At 49.3% G+C, this 13,447-nt stretch overlaps 1 protein-coding gene across 1 annotated transcript in view; it reads left to right on the top strand.

Annotated features, from left to right (window-relative positions):
- The first annotated feature begins 3,513 nt into the window (after positions 1-3,513).
- The window catches only part of SPECC1 (sperm antigen with calponin homology and coiled-coil domains 1), a 236,919-nt gene continuing 226,985 nt past the window's right edge, over positions 3,514-13,447 (top strand). The window contains exon 1 of the mRNA XM_047758555.1: positions 3,514-3,576. The gene's annotated coding sequence lies outside the window, so the exon portion shown is untranslated. The remainder of the gene's footprint in view (positions 3,577-13,447) is intronic.

Genomic DNA, 13,447 nt, shown 5'->3' with positions numbered 1-13,447 from the left:
GGCAAGCTACAGCTAAGGCTAAGGGAGACCTATGCAACGCAATGTGACGTTATAGCTCATTAATACACATAAAAACCTGCAGGAGAGAACAGATACTATGCTCTCCCCTTGAGTACTTATAAAACATTCACAGAAATGGACCCTATAGAGTCCACAGGGAAACACTCAAATATTTAAACGGACAAAGTAGTGCAGGCAACTCTAGCTTCTGATCCCCGATCGCAAAGGAAATAAAACTAAACATTAACAACAAAACCAGAAACACAAGACCCTACCACTTGGAATTTTAAAAACTCTCACACTCTCTTCAAACGAAAAAACCCTGCATCGGTGGTGGTGATTTTGTATATAAAAAATATCAAATCACTGTGTTGCACACATGAAACTTACATAATATTGCAAGTCACCTGTAGGTCAAAGTCAAGTCAAAACCAAAACTTAAAAACACTTACAAAGTTGCAATCATGGAGATACCACACATCAGAAAGTATGGGTTATATCTAAAGTAGTACAAATCTGCGTCTAAAGGCTGAGTCTGAAACACATTTACTAAAAGAACTGAAAACTTAAGCATCTAATTCAAGAGCTTAGAAAGAGAGCAACAGAAATACCCCTAAAGAAAGCCGAAAAGGGAACTAATAAAAATAAAAGCAGAAATCAATGATTAAGAAACAATAGCAACCAAAATGGCAGAACTAAAACATAAATCTAAGAGCTGGTTCTTTGAAAAGAAAAACATAATTTTAAACTGTAACATAATGAAGAAAGCAAAAATATACAAAACGAGGAGTTCCCATCGTGGCTCAGTGGTTAACGAACCCGACGAGGATCCATGAGGTTTTGGGTTTGATCCCTGGCCTTGCTCAGTGGGTTAAGGATCTGGCGTTGCCGTGAGCTGTGGTGTAGGTCACAGACGTGGCTTGGATCCCCCGTTGCTGTGGCTGTGGCGTAGGCTGGTGGCTACAGCTCCAACTTGACCCCTAGCCTGGGAACCTCCCTATGCTATGGGTGCAGCCCTCAAAAGACAAAAGACAAAAAAAGGTGTATACACACACACACACACACACACACACACACACACGGTATATATATATATATATATATATATATATATATATACAAAATGAGAAATCAGAGGAAAATTAAAAAGTTCCCAAGAGACTGCCTTGCTCCCCTTCATGGAAATGCTCATGAACTGGATAATTTGTTTTGAGTTGATCAAAATTACCTCTACAAGAGTTTTCAATTTCCAAATTGTGAAATTACCACAGAAGAAATGAAGTTGTCGAAGCATTGTTCTCCCCGAGGAAAGCATGGGGCCCACACGTTTGGACCTGAACAGTGATCAAACCGCAGAGAAGAGAAAGATGTAATGCTATCCCAGCTGTTCCAGAATAAAAGCCAAGAGCAAAAGCTTCTAAGTGTTTTAGGATGTGAGCATAACCTTGATTCTGAAAACCAAAGAATATTAGACATCAGAAAGAAAATTATAGTCCAGCCTCATTTTTAGATACGGAAGTAAAAAATCTGAAAAGTATTAGCAAACAGGATCAAGCCCCAATTCAAAAAAGTATATTCCAGGCATGAATGGGAGTTTTTGTTAGGAATTTACTGTAGCCAAGGCAAGCTTTTCAGGGTTAGGCTCTCTGCTGCCGCAGGGCGTGATCAGAGGCCAGGCCGGATGTCTCCTCAGCCCACCTGCCGAAGGCGGTGAATTCTCTGGTCCTGAGGCTCCGTCTTCTTTTTTCCATCCCTGTTTCCATCAGTGACCTTCCAAGACCCGAGCCTTCCCCCGTGTCCCCACCCCCCTATTTCTGGCTCTGGATCTAGCGCCCTTCTCTCTCCTCCTCCCCTCTGCAAACCCACCCCCAAACCCAGCCTGCGCCGACCTAGAATCCTCTGGAACGTCTGTTCCACCACCTGCAGATCCCCCTTTATCCTCATACACTCTGAGTGGCTCCACTTCTCCACCTCTGCCTCCATGGGAGCACGGACCCCCCTGGGCACCCCTGAGGCCACCTGGGTCGGCTCTTCGCTAAGGGGCCAGCCCACGCCTGCCCTGCGCTTGTATCTGCGCTTCCCCGGTCTCTCTCTGCTCTCTCACTCACTGGTCACGTTCACTCAGAGCGGCTAAGGGCCCGGCTGTGTGTGTAGCGGGTTTCCACGTCCACGGGCATGGCCTTGGTGTCTCATTCTCTCCACTCCTCCCCCACCGGCTGCACAATGGCTATAAAGGCACTCAGTGACCCTGCCTCTGCCCCCCCCCAACGCCGCCCCGACGTCCATCCCACATCCGCACCTGACCATCCTCTTCTCTAACCGCAAGCTCCTCTCTAGCTTGGCTTTTCAGTTATTCCAATAAGATAAGTGAATCTCTGACTCCCTCAAAACCTCCAGTCTGCGGGATGGTTCTTTGTTGGGGGCCCCGGTCCGTGATTGCACCTCTGGCCTCCGCCCACTAGATGGCGGTGGCACCCCAAGTGTGACGACCGCATTGTGTCCAGACACGGCCAAGTCCTCCTGGGTGGGGGTGGGGCAAGTGACCCCCCCCCCCAGGAACCTCTAGTTCCGCCTCATCCCTCCACGTGTGCCTGGGGTTTCCCCTGCCCCCTCCCACATATACAGCTTCTCAGGAGTCACTGGGTGTGAGATGCCTTTTTCTCTCCTGTGTAGTCTGCCCGTCCTTCTCAACTGGGTTCTTTTCATAAATACTTAAGCATCTTTAAACAACCCTCCCTCAGCAGCTTCCAGGGAGTCCGGTAACCAGCACCTGTCCTTCCCCTCCCCTCACGTCCCGAGGGGTTGGTACCTCCCTGTGCCCTTCCTCCCTCTTCGTCCCATCCTCCTTCCCTCGGCCAAGGATGAGTCTGGGTCTTGTCCTGCGGACCCTGCAAGCTCCCACCAAGGCCTTAAGTGACTTCCCGGGTGATACATGCAGTGGACACAAGGCGCACCGGAGCAGAACCAGAGGAGGGCAGAGAGGATCCCGAGTTTGGTGTTGATCCTGTTGAGGCTGAGTGTCTCAGAGGCATCCTAGAGGAGATGCTGGGTGGACACTGAGCCATGAGGGCTGGAGCGAGGGAGGAGGTGTGGGCCGGCAGCGCACCCGGGAGAAGACAGGTGTGTGACCGTGTGCGTGTAACCGATGCCAGAGCTGAAATGGGGGGAGGTGTACAGCGGTTCTCAAACTTGAGGGAACCTCAGACGCACGGGAAGGGCGTGCAAAATGCAGTTCTCAATACAGCAAACCCTGCGTAGCTTCGGTGGGAGGGAGAGTTTGCATTCCCACCAGGTCCCCAGGCGGCGCTGAAACTGCTGGTCGGGTACCATGCTGCGCCGCCCGGGTACCGAGCTCTGCGGTCCGGGTATCACGCCGAGCTGCGCAGGTACCCGTGGGCGGCTGGCGACGCAGAACCGCGGGACCACATCTCCCAGGCTGCCCCGCGCGGCGCGCGCGCGCGCCCCCTGCAGGCGGCTCGGGGCGGCGCTCGGCGTCCGGAGCCCCTCGGGGAGTCCGCGAGGGAGCGCGGGAGCCGCGGCGGCTGCGGGCTGCGGGCTGCGGAGCCGAGCGGGCCGGTGAGTAGGGGCCGCGCCAGCTGCCGGGTTCTCGCGCCTCGGCCGTGTCGTCTTTGCAGGGTGCGGGTCCAGGTCCGGGGTGCGGGTCCAGGTCCCGGACGCGGGGTCCGGGTGCGGGGCGCCGGGCTGCCCCTCACAGGGGCGGCGTCCTGCCCGCCCAGTCCGGGCGGCGGGACCCGTGTCGCAGGTGGCGCGGCAGGTGGCCGGCTTCCCTCCCGGGCCGAGGTTGTCTGGCGTGCAAGACGGCGGCCGGTGCTGCGGCCCCGGGCCCGGACCTGCGGACCCCTGGCCAGGTCCCGGCGGCCCCGCGGGAGCTGTCCTGGGTGCTGCGTGGCGGGGCCCGCGTGGCCGGTGGGATCCGGGCTTTGCGGGGCCGTGGGCGCCGTTGCGCTGGGGGAGGGGGCTGCGCGGCGCACCTGGAGCCCGGGCGCCGTTTGGATGCCCGGTGGCCCGGGATGCGCCGCCGGTCAGGAACGCCGCGGGGACGCCTCCTCCCCGCGCATCCTGGGAGCACAATGAGTTTTTTATGCCTTTTTTTTTTTTTAAGCAAGTTAGAGCCTGAATATCTTATTTTTCTTTTGTGCGCTCTGCATTTGCCAGCAGGTAAGTTTATATAATAAGCGGTGTACGGTTAGAAAAACGCGTTCCGGGGAAGCTGCTCTCCCTTGCCCTCTATCGGCAGAATTTCTCGGGCTGCTTGACACGCTTATCCTTGAGCAACTGCGGTCGCTGCAGGCAGCAGATAAAGTGCCACTGAGTCGTCACAACTCAGTCCTCGGGAGCGAATTTTGGTTTCAGACGAATTTTGTTATCTAGTTTCAAACAAGCTGTCGTTTTACTTAAGATGGGGAACCGGGGGGTGGGGTGGGGTGGGGGGGGAGCAAAGCCTGTCAATCCTGATGCCTTCCTTTACAGAAAATAGTTTCGCAGGATCAACTCTCAAAATAAGCAAGTGCAATTTGGTGCCCAAAACTAGATCTGAAGCCTCCAGATTGAGCTCTATACGTTTTAATAGTTTTCCCGTTGTTTTGTGTGTCTGTTGTCCGTGGACAGTTTTCTCTTCTGTTAAGAAACAGCAGATGCTCCAACCACTGCACTTTCTCATCTTCGATCGGCAGTGTTGATTATTAAGGTTAAATAGTCTTGGACTTGCTTTTAGGGGGATGCTCCCGTGTATCCTCACCAAGTATCTTCTTTATCAGATTACGTTTCCATTTTGTTGGGCTCCTCTCCCCCAAGTGCGTTTTTAAAGGACCGTGTTGATGGGACCGTGTAGTTTTTTTCCTTAATCTTGTTAACGGAGGTGATTATACCGCTAGCTTCTCTGACTCTAAAATCCTAGGATAATTTAAAGCGCACATTTGGGTTGTTTGATAGTTTCAATTAGCGAACGTTTTTTTATGTAGGATTTGGGCGTCTGTGTTTATAAGTGAGCCTGGCCTCTATTTGTCCCACCCTCCTCCCATTTTTGCCTGAGCTCATATTCAAGGCTAGGCTGCCCTCCCTGATGAAGTGGGGAGACCTGCCATCATTTTCTATGCTCTGGAACAGAAGCATGATCTGTTCCTTGACGTGTGGCAGAACCTGACTACAGACTGGGCTGCTGGTGGTTTTGTCTTGGTTTGGGATGTTTTTGGAGGTATCGGTAATTAACTATCTATTTTTTTTCCCATGATTGTTGACTTTTCTCAGGTTTTCTATCTCTTTAAAGTCAATCTCACACTTTATATATTCCTAGAAAATCCTTAACATTACTGAAATTTAATATATGTTAGTGTAATGTTGTAACCAGTGTTCTGTTGCAGGAAAAATCGACTTCCACAACTTTGGTGTTCTCTCTTCCTTGTTTGTACGTGTGTGTGTGTGTGTGTGTGTGTGTGCCTTTTCTTTTTTAACTGGTTAGGCTTGCTTAATGCTTGCTTGCTGATTTTATTTGTCTTTTCAAAGCACCATTGGATTTATTGCTTAATTCTATTGATTTTAGTTTCTCTATGGCACTTATTTCTGTTCCTTTTCTTTCTACTCAATATGAGTTTATTTTAGTCAAGTGCTAGCCTTCTGAATGGAAAGATTAGATCATTTATGGACTCACTCAGTCTTCCTCCTCATCAAGGCAAGGACTGCCAATTCCTGTCACCTCTCCTTTGCCCCTAGCTCTGTTTTTACTCTAACCCTTCAAATTCGATCTTATTGCTGTGGCTGTTATTATTATCATTTTCTAGGTCAATATTTATTAGATTTTTTTTCTACCCACTTACACTGTCTCTTTAAACATTTGTTATTTTTTTAACTCAGTGAATTTTACTGCATTTATAGTTGTGCAATGACCATCACAACCCAATTTTACAGCATGTCCATCCCACGCCCCCAGCCCATCCTCCAACCCCAACCCGTCTCCTTTGGAAACCATAGGTTTTTCAAAGTCTGTAACTCAGGATCTGTTCTGCAAAGAAGTTCATTGTGTCCTTTTTCCAGATTCCACATGGAAGTGAGAGCACATGATGTTGGTGTCTCCCTGTCTGACTGACTTCACTTCGCATGATCATTTCTAGGTCCACCCATGTGGCTGCAAATGCCAGTATTTGGTTCCTTTTAATGGCTGAGTAATATTCCATTGTGTCTGTGTACCACATCTTCTTGATCCACTCCTCTATCGATGGGCATTAGGTTGTTTCCATGTCTTGGCTGTTGAAAACAGTGCTGCAGTGAACATCGGAGTACATGGATCTTTTCGAGTCATGGTTTTCTCTGGATAGATGCTCAGGCGTGGGACTGCTGGACCAAATGCTAATTTTATTTTTTGTTTTCTGAGGAGTCTCCCTACTGTTTTCCACAGGGGTTGCACCAATTTACATTCCCACCAACAGCATAGTCGGGCCCCCCATTGGCATTGTCTTAATTCTTCTTTCCTGGTTCCAGATGTTCCTTACTTTCCTTCTCCCTGAAGTACATTCTTTAGAAGTTCTGTTACTGTTCGTACGTTTTCTGTTCCTGTAATATCTGGACATGCCTTTATTTTGCCCTCATTCTTGAATTTAGATCCACCAGGTTTCTCTAATCCATTGATTCCAAAGTTATTTATCTATTTTTTCCCAACATTTTAAAAAGATGTTTTGTAGCTGGAAGGTTTTGGACTTCAATTCTGTCCTCTTGCTTGGAGATGAAGGTGAAAAACAGAAATTAATTTGTAGTCTAATGAAATGTCAGGTTGAATGATTTTTTTCCTTGCGCAAAGTTAAATATTTGTCTCAAATTTATTAATCATAATTTATATTTTCTGTACCCTTAACTTATTTTTTTCTTTTGACCTATTGATTCTGAGAGTTAAAGCCTTCCACTGTGATTCCTTGAGGGTTTTTTTTTATTAGTTTTTGCAATATTGTATATATTTATAGGGCACCCATAGGCAATGTGTATATATATATATATGTGTGTGTGTGTATATATATATATATATATATATATATATATATATATATATGTTTGCACTGCCCCCCCCTTTTTTTTTTTTGTCTTTTTGCCATTTCTTGGGCCGCTCCCGTGGCAAATGGAGGTTCCCAGGCTAGGGGTCCAATCAGAGCTGCAGTTGTCAGCCTACACCAGAGCCACAGCATCGCAGGATCCGAGCTGCGTCTGCGACCTACACCACAGCTCACGGCAACGCCGGATCGTTAACCCACTGAGCAAGGGCAGGGACCGAACCCACAACCTCATGGTTCCTAGTCGGATTCGTTAACCATTGTGCCACGACGGGAACTCCTGCATTGTACTTTTGAAGCTTTGTTTTTAGATGCTTAAGGTTCGTAATTCTTCTATCTTTGGTGAATTGTACCTTCTGGAAATAAAATAGTCATCTTATTTTTTGTTCGTTTTTAATTCTGTTTTGTCTGACATTAATATTGCCACAGCTGCTTTATTTCTGGTAGCTTTTATCGGGCATATCTTTTCATTTATTTTCAATTTTCTGTGCTTTGTTTTAGGTGGTACTGCTTGTGATGAGCTCATGTCAAGATTTTGTGCTATTACTTACTGTTTGTCTTTTTTGAAAAGTGGTGGTGGAATACATATATCATAAAACGTACGATCTTAATCATTCTTAAGTGTACAGTTCACGAGTATTAAGTATGTTCACGTTGTTGTGTAACCAGTCTCTGGAACTTCTGCATCTGCAAACCAGAAACTCTGTCCCCATTAAGCAGCGAATACGCACCCCCCCCCAGCTCCCGGATCAGCAGTGGTGCTTCCTGTCTCCGTGAAACTGCCGGTTCTCGGGACCCCATAGAAGTGCCTCATGCAGTGTTTGTCCTTCTGTGACTGGCTTATTTCGCTCAGCAAACCTTCCTCTGGGTCAGTCCACGTTGTGAGGAGCCTCAGAAGGCTCTTCCTTTTTAAGGCTGGTTACTATGCCATTGTATGGGTTGACCACATGGCATCATTTTTATCTTTTTTTTTTTTTTGGCTGTGCCCCAGCATGTGAAAGTTCCCAGGCCAGGGACTGAACCCGCTCCTCAGCAGGGACAACACTGGATCCTTAACCCACTGAGCCACAAGGGAACTCCACTTTGTATCATTTTATCTCTCAGTTGCTTCCACATTGAAGCTGTTCTTTTCGTCTTCTTTTTTTGTTTTGTTTTGTTTATTTGTTTGTTTGTTTGGTTTTTGCTTTTTAGGGCCACACCCGTGGCATATGGAGGTTCCCAGGCTAGGGGTCTAATCGGAGCTACAGCTGCCAGCCTACATCACAGCCACAGCAACTCAGCAACTCCAGATCCAAACGGCATCTGTGACCTACACAGCAGCTCACAGCCACGCCGGATCCTTAACCCCCCTAGCGCGGCCAGGGAACAAACCCGCAACCTCATGGATCCTTGTCGGTTTTGTTAACCGCTGAGCCACGAAGGGAGCGCCCCATGTTGGAGCTATTCTGAATAATGTTGCTACGAATATGTCTCCCCAGATCCTGCCTTTAATGCTTTTGGGTATTTACCCAGGAGTGGAATTTCTAGATCGTATGGTTGTTTTGTTTGTGATTTTTTGAGGTACTGCCATATTGTTTCCCCAGCAGCTGTACCATTTTCCATTCCCCTGGTAGTCCACAGGGATTCCAGTTCCTCCTTGTCCTTTCCAACACTTGTTGTTTTCTGTTTGTTTGTTTTTTTAATAGTAACCATCCTAATGGGTATGAAATCCGGATCTTTCAACAGATGCCTTTAACCCAGGTGTGCTTGACTCATGATGTCTGTTGCCGCTGTCTTGTTTTATGTTGTCTATTTCTTGTGCTTACTTCCTGCGAGGCTCCATCCCTTTCCTACTTTTTGTTGGATCGACTGAGGTTTCCTTGTTCCACTTTATCGCTGTCAAAACATGGAAGTTATAGATATTATTCCCGCTCTGCTTGCGGTAGCGACCCTTCAATTCGGCGGCAACTTTCTATCGTGGTGTAGCATCGTCTGATGGCTTGATGAATTTTGACCAACTGTCTGCACATGCAGCCAGCCCTCAGAACAAGAAACCCCCTTTCCAGCACTCCAGAATCTGACCTTGGGCAGCTCACCCCCAAGGGTGACCGCCGCTGTCTCTGAGACTAGTTTTGACCATTTCTCTACTTTGTGGCAGTAGAATCGTACAGCACGTACTCTTTGATTGAGCTGCTTTCCACCAGCATTGCATTTGTGTGACTTGTACCTGTTCTTTTTTTTTTTTTTTCCATTTTTTAAAGTTTTATTGAGGTCTGCTTGATCTACAAGGTGGTGATAATTTCTTCTGTGCAACAGAGGGATTCAGTTACCCCCTGCACACACATCCATTCTCTTTCAGATTCTTTTCCCACATAGATGATCGCAGAATATTGGGTAGAGTTCTCTGTGCTCTGCAGCAGGTCCCCGCTGGCCAGTCATTCCCTAGGCCTCCGTGTGCATGTGCCAATCCCAACCCCTGTCCACCCTTCCCCCGCCAACCTGATACCTGTTCTTGAGCGTTGCTGTGGTTTGCCCACTCCCCTTGCAGTAGAAATTCCATTATTTGTATGTATCACCCTGACCAGATTTGGGTGGTTTGCAGTTTGGGGCCATCATGAATGGCGCTGCTGGGAACACCTGGCAGGTGCCTTTGCTGAATGGACGTGTGCAGCTCTGTGGAGCATGAGTCTAAGAGGGAATGGCTTGGTCATGGGTGTGCATATGTTCCGTTTTAGTAGATTCTGCCAGTTTTCAGCAGTAACTGCATTAACGTACGTGCCCGAGAAGCATGTGCGGTTGCTGTTACATCCTTGCCCACTCTTGGTGCTTGTTCTCTTCTTTATTTTACTCATTCTGTGTGGGAATCACGTCGTCGTTTTAATTTGGATTTCCCTGATAGGTGAAACCGAGCTCTTTTGTTATCCTTTAAGTTTTCACACGTATCTAAACCTTTTTTTCCCTTGATGTTGAAAGGTAATCTGTATATATGAGATTTGGGGTTTGTACATTTTGTATCACCAGTTGTACGTTTCACTGATTATCTGCCCATCATTGGTTGTTTTGGCTCTTGGTTTTCTCCTCCTTTTTGGGATCCGTCATTTGTTTTGATTGAACGCATCCTCAAGTCAATTCTTTTTCCCCCCCGAGAGATTCTGTAGGTGGCAAACTTTCTGAGCCCTCACAGGTCAAAGAATAGTTTAAAAGTTTGCTTTTCCACCTGCATACTCTTGACTGGGTATAGGATTCTAGGTTAAAGCCCTCTGAGTTTTGAAGATAATTCTCCATTATCCATCGGCATCTGATGTGGATGCTAAGTTTATGCCATCTGAGCCCAGGTCTTTGGGAGAAAGTCTGTTGATTTCTCTGAAGTGCTACAAGTCTTTCTTTTTCCCTGGGGTTCCTAGATCTCACCGCTGTTCGTCTCGGGTGGGTCTCTCCTCCATCCTGCTCAGTTCTCGGTGGCCCCTTTCATTCTATAGACTAATGCATTTTTTGTCACGGGGGCGGTTTTGAGTACTTCCTTGCCTGCTCTGTTCTCTTTATCTTCTGCTTCTGGAATGACTATCCAGTGGGTATTAGAATTTGCTAACTTACCTCTCCTGCTTCTTCGTTTTTCTCTCAAATGTTCTGTCTCTTTATCTTTGTGGACCCTATTCAGAGAGAGTCCACTAATCGTGTTTAACTTTGTCCCATCAACTCTTCAGTCCATCTGTTGAGTGTTTTAAATGGTTTTTTAAAAATCATATATTCAATTTTTAAGGTTTCTATTTATTTATTTATTTATTTTGTCTTTTTGTCTTTTTTGTTGTTGTTGTTGTTGCTATTTCTTGGGCCGCTCCTGCAGCATGTGGAGGTTCCCAGGCTAGGGGTCCAATCGGAGCTGTAGCCACCGGCCTATGCCAGGGCCACAGCAACGCGGGATCCGAGCCGCGTCTGCAACCTACACCACAGCTCACGGCAACGCCGGATCGTTAACCCACTGAGCAAGGGCAGGGACCGAACCTGCAACCTCATGGTTCCTAGTCGGATTCGTTAACCACTGCGCCACGACGGGAACTCCGGTTTCTACTTTTTTAAATGTAATTTTTAGAATACACAAGATATAAAAAATTGTGCTCTATTAAAATCTGTGAATAGGAGTTCCCTGGTGGCCTAGTGGTTAAGGAGCCAGTGTTGTCACTGCTGTGGCAGGGGTTCAGTCCCTGGCTGGGAATTTCTACATGTCGCAGGTGCAGCCGAAAAGATGAATGAATAAAGGCTGTGAGTCTCCCCCCCTCCCCACTCAGTCCTCCCTCCCCACGAGCAATCGAGCACTGTTACTGGTTTCTTATATGTCCCTCCCGACCCTTTATGCAAATACAAGCAAATAGGAATTCGATTTCTTTTCTTTTTTGGCTGCCTGTGGCCCTGGAGTTCCAGGCCAAGGGTCACATCTGAGCTGCGGTTTTGCGCTACACTGCTGGATCCTTAAGCCACCTGGATCTTTGCTGTCCTGTGGATTTGGTGTCCCCTGTTCTGCGATGGCGGATGAAAACTCGGGCAACTTCCTTTTTTGTCCTTTTTTTTGGCCACCTTGAGGCACATGGAGTTCCCGGGCCAGGGATCAGAGCCAAGCTGCAGTTGTGACCTAAGCTGAAGCTGTGGCAACACTGGATCCTCAACCCGCTGTGCCGGGCTGGGGATCGAACTTGCATCCCAGTGCTGCCAAGAAGCTACCCATCCCATTGAGCCACAGGAAGAGCTCCATGGGGCGGCTGGCTTCCTTGGTGTGCCGGCTTTGGGCCTGAGGATGCCAGTTTTCCTGGCTGCCTGCCTGCTCTGCTGGCTGCAGAGCTGTGAGGTGCAGCTGGGCGGAGGCGGGGTCCGGGTGAGGGGCTGGTGGGGTGGGGGTGGCGCTCAGTGTGGGGAAGGGTCCACTGCCCACCTGCAGTGCCCAGCTTATCCTCTTGTCGGACGGCATCCCTGCCCCTCTTTCCTTCCGCTGCTTCGGAGCCTCGTGCCATTTCCCCTGCACCGTGGCCGCCTCCCGAGCTTATACTGGGCCTCTCAGTCTGTCCAGCTTGCGAGCGCTCCGCCTTCCAGAAACGTCTTAGAGTTTGAGGTGGCCTGCGGCCCTGTGTCTTCTTTCCCAGATCCTTATTGATTTAGTGGTTTAAAAACGTTTGTCATTGCAAGGAATTCCAGAGGACCTGGAAGACATCGTTCTGTTCCCGTCTCCGATTTTATCTTTTATCTTGAATTTATTTCCAGGTCGGGGGGCCCCAAGGCCACCCCAGATTCAGTGATCCACCAGGAGCCCTCAGCAGATTTGTCATCCTAGGGGCTGTGCTTCGTTACAGGGGAGGGATGCAGGCCACATCAGCAAAGGGAGATCCCGTGGGGCCAAGGTCAGGGGAGCAGGTGTGGGCCGCCCAGAGCCCCGTCCCAGGGGAGTCCCATGGTGACGAGTCCACCAGGATGCTCTCCAGGGCTTCTTCTAGGGCTGGTCACACGGGACCCACCCTCAGACTCCCACGGGAAAGCAGGGCTTCAGCGTAAACCGCCGTGTTTGTGCAAACACTTTAGAAGCAACAGGAGCCTCTCTTATCAGTCCTGCGAGGGTCAGGAGCCCAAATCCGAGTTCCCAGATGCCAGCCAGGGGCCGGCCTGGCGAAGCAGGCCTTTCAGGAAGAGCCGTCCCAGGCCTGCTGTGTGAACCCTTTTGGGTAACATGTCCCTCATTTTCTAGAAGAAAAGATGGCCCCTGCCTGGAAGTGACTTCTCCCGGCCGGCTCTCCAGGTGCTTTTGGCCTCCTGGGGCAGCGCAGCATCCTTTGAGTATAAGATGCAGCGATGAGTCCAGACCTTCCTGACTTTGGAAGAAGCCAGGCAGCCCCGATGGGGGGACCCGGGGGCAGAGCTCGGGGATAAGCTGCTGGTTTTCCGGCCGGCCTTCGGTCACTGCAGGGCTCCCGGCTAACTGTGACACGGTGGTTCACAGACCCTCCTGGCCACCCCGCCAGTGGCAGGCTCTGCTCCCCCAGCTCTGGTCGTGGCCCCGGTCCTGGGGCACTGCTTACTTCTTCCCGTGCCGTGGCTTGTGTCGCTTCCCTTTGGGTTTAAGTGGAATCTCCCACGAGACCGAGAATTCCCTGAGGGCCGAGTGGCAGGTCACACGAGGCTGTAGACCCAGCGCCTCCTGGCAGCTGACACGCTCACGGTGGGGCCTGTTCGTGCTGCCTCCTCCCCAGCCTGCTTGCCATTCAGTGCCGCTGCTTTTTGCTCTGTGCTCAGGCTGGTGATGGAAAGTTCCAGGCGGGCATGATGGCCTGGGTTGTCCGTCTGAGCTCTGACTTCCTGAGCGGCAGAAGGCGTAATGAAAGGTTTTGGTTTGAAAGGCTTTCTGAGGTCAGGGAACCTGCGCGCGGACTTAG

This window comes from Phacochoerus africanus, chromosome 14 (genome assembly GCF_016906955.1).
Source record: "Phacochoerus africanus isolate WHEZ1 chromosome 14, ROS_Pafr_v1, whole genome shotgun sequence".
NCBI lineage: Eukaryota > Metazoa > Chordata > Mammalia > Artiodactyla > Suidae > Phacochoerus > Phacochoerus africanus.
This window is presented reverse-complemented; position numbering and strand designations above follow the sequence as displayed.